Below are 3,670 nucleotides of genomic sequence, written 5' to 3'. Positions count from 1 at the left end.
GTTCTATCTGTCGTTCTATCTATCTATCTATCTATCTATCTATCGTTCTATCTATCGTTCTATCTATCTTCTCGTTCTCTGTGTTCTCGTTGCTGAAGGTTTACCACACATCTGAGGGGCTGCACCTGTTTTTTCTCTCACGTCAGTGTGAGTCTGAGCAGTTCTCTCTGAGATGTTCTCATTTCACTCTTTCAGAAAAACAAAACTCCATCAGTAGCTGAATGATTAGTCCGTGTCAGTTAACGCTGATATCAGATGATGTGATTTCCAGATAAGAGATCCATTATTCAGAAAACCTCTCGTTTGTTTCCTGTTTAAACTGTGACGCCGACAACAGTTCAGCACAGGCACAACACTGATCTAATACCTGCAACACCTGCTCATCTGATCCCATCAGCTACGGCACAACGGTTCCCAGCATCATTACAATACTCTTCTATCACCCTTAATGTGTTTTACCCTTACCTTGATAACTGCTCTTCTTCCAGTGAATGAACCTAATACAGCTAATGTGTCCGTTCACTCTCTAGTGCTCACATTGGAACATCTGACACATATTTATCACTCAAACACACATGCCATCTCAGCCTTCCTGACACATTTCCTTTCATTGGCATCGCTTTTCTCAAAATACATTTGAGTAGAAACATTGCATCAGTTATGACATCATTCATCATCAGTCACATTACACCTTCATGAAATCTGTCGATATGAGAAGAAACGCATGAGCTATAATCTTCTGCAGGGCTGATTTCAGCTGAATCACATCATGTAACTCAATCAACACTGAACTAAAACTACACATTCCGAACAATTATAATTTGACGCAGTGTATTGGTAGTTAGTATGCTACAGTTTAAGAAAAAGGCACAATACTGAAGGAATTTTCCATATTAATTTTTCACAGGTATTTTAAATTACGCACTGTATTTTGTGTTTTAGGTTTACAGGAAATATCTGTAAACTTAACATAATATCCTGCCAGAAAATGATCAGTACCTTTTCTGCTTTTCTTACAGTTTACCTAACTGATCAACAATAATAAGAACAAACTGTGTATCATAACTGAAAGAAATATTATTGGACTATTGCAGCTAGCAGCTTGATTCACATGATGCACCTCTATACTGCTGGGCACTTCTCTCCAACTCACTACAGACTGACTTTCTGTGTAATTTAGAGGGAAAATGCATGCCTTTGTATCATTTTATTCACTTATTCACAAAAGTTGCCAAATAAATTAAAAAAAAAATTCAAAAAGTTGCTACGGAACTCTGAAAAGTTGCTAAATCTAGCAACAAAATGCTGGAGGCGTTTTTCACAAAGTCACGCTAAAACATTCATAATAGCACTAGACAAAGATCTTATCATATATCAATGCTTACTAATGAAAACTATTACAGTCTTTAGTATTGTTGCATGAATAATAAAGAATAATAAAATGATCCACCCCTAAACTAAAGTATTAACAAATTTGAATGCAACAAATCAGGTCTAATTTAACAATGCCCACCCCAAACAAAAACATCTACATGTCTATATATGGTTATATGTATAATGAGTTGCATTTGTAGGCGTTATTAAAGCACAATCCCTGACCTCATTTTCAAACCCTGCTTACAGCCACATTTACAGCACAACAGCTAAGTTTCCATAATTGGTTCTGTTATGTTCCTGTTTATCACTGTGAAGCTGCAATGACACACTCTGTTTTGTGAAAAGCGCTACAGAAATAAAGGTGATGTGGCTGGATGGCATCATATAGTTTGCTTCAGGATGTGGATGATGTAGACCAGAAGATAAAACAAGAAATCATCCGATGCCCATTTCTTATATTTTTCCATTCTGACCATTACTACTCCTCAACCAGTCGGTAAAGACTGCCTTAAAAGGTAAAGCTGAAAACAACACTGAAGGATCCCATGAAGACGAAATGTGACCCTGGAGCACAAAACCAGTCATAAGGGTCAATTTTATGAAATTGAGATTTATGCATCATCTGAAATATCATATCTATGCATCATCTGACAATATTTGGCTGAGATACAACTATTTGAAAATCTAAATATTGAGAAAATCATCTTTAAAGTTGTTCAAATGAAGTTCTTAGCAATGCATATTACTAATCAAAAATTAAGTTTTGATATATTTACGGTAGGAGATTTACAAAATATCTTCATGGAACATGATCTTTACTTAATATCCTAATGATTTTCGGCATTAAAAAAAGTATAATTTTGACCCATACAATGTATTGTTGGCTATTGCTACAAATATACCCCAGCGACTTAAGACTGCTTTTGTGCTCCAGGGTCACAGATGGTATAATGTGTGAAATAGTGAGCTGAACTAATTGATGTCTATTTCATACGAACACCCTGCAGTGAAACTATAACAGCAACGTTAGTTATAGATACAGCACAGAATGATCTTGCATTGATGTATGATGCAACTGAATCCTACAAATCAGGGTTCATCAGCATTGCACATTTTTAAGTCTCACTTCTGCAACACTGAGTTATTTCATCACATTATAATCTTCAAATGACACATCAACCAAGTGTGATTTCTGCTTTCTAATACTAGGAATAATGCAGCCCTCCCTTCAGTGCAATGAAGTCCAAAACAACCAAACTACAAAACGGTTTTCTAATTAATTAAACATTTAACATTTTGAACTTTCGGCTTTAGGGTTCACGGAAATGTCTGTAAAATTATTGGATAATGTCCCGGCATACAATTAGCAATTCATTTTCTGTATTTATGTGTTTGTTTATTTTTCCAGATCAGATCTTAAAACCAATTGGAATTATTTTAATCTATTACATCAAAGCCATTAAGCACTAATCAAGTTTTTCAAAAGTTGGTGTACTTCTTTTAGCCTGAAGACAACATTAGTGAAGAGCTTGAGATGATTTGAGTGAAATCAAGGTAAATATCACTTAAACAGAACATTTTATTCATTTTTTACATTTAGTGTCATTTGAATCAAGCTGTACTTTTTTTTGCAAAAAGTTAAACAAAAATATGATAGTATTTGCATTTTGGATGCTGGGTTATGCTGGTTATTAAATTGACCGACATTGCTTGAGATGCAGTAGAAACTGTACTAATGATTCTGTTGAAGATTGTTAGTGCAAAACCTGAGCCCATAGTTTAGAAAAGCCTATTTATAACACACACCTGCCTGTAAACAACATGTTGGTGAAGTTATTTTAATGTTGAACATATGAAAGTAGGATACTCTCATTTAGATACAGTTTCGTTCGTCTGTTTTTGGGCAATTTCAACCTTTCAATTGAGACCCAAACTCACAGATTCAGGCGAAACCAGAGAAACTTTCACAGCTTTTCACGATGGCCTTTCAGCTCAAGTCTACTGCATTTAATTAAAATGAAATTCAATCATTCAACAGAGATGCGCTGAACGAACAAACCTGCAGTGATCCGCATCAAACCCGCCTCACAAAACTACAGACTCCAATATGATTTAAGCAGAAATACTGAAGTCGACCAGGTTTTTGGCAGCGGGTGATCTGCGCTGTTCTCGCTTCCTCCTTCACTGCAGGAGGGACTGGTTTAGTCTAGTTTAGTCTGGTTTACTGATCCAAACGCTGCCAGTAAACGTGTTTCATTTATAACTCCAAAAATATTAATGACCGCTTATGAAC

At 35.7% G+C, this 3,670-nt stretch overlaps 1 protein-coding gene across 3 annotated transcripts in view; it reads right to left on the bottom strand.

Moving 5' to 3' along the window:
* Window positions 1–3,670, bottom strand: part of LOC107666717 (interleukin-2 receptor subunit beta) — a 20,384-nt gene that overhangs the window by 8,295 nt on the left and 8,419 nt on the right. The window lies entirely within an intron of this gene.

Source organism: Sinocyclocheilus anshuiensis, unplaced genomic scaffold (genome assembly GCF_001515605.1).
Source record: "Sinocyclocheilus anshuiensis isolate Anshui unplaced genomic scaffold, SAMN03320099.WGS_v1.1 scaffold91, whole genome shotgun sequence".
In the NCBI taxonomy this organism is placed as follows: Eukaryota; Metazoa; Chordata; class Actinopteri; order Cypriniformes; family Cyprinidae; genus Sinocyclocheilus; species Sinocyclocheilus anshuiensis.
Note: the sequence above shows the minus strand (reverse complement) of the source record. Positions and strands in the feature narration are given on the sequence as shown.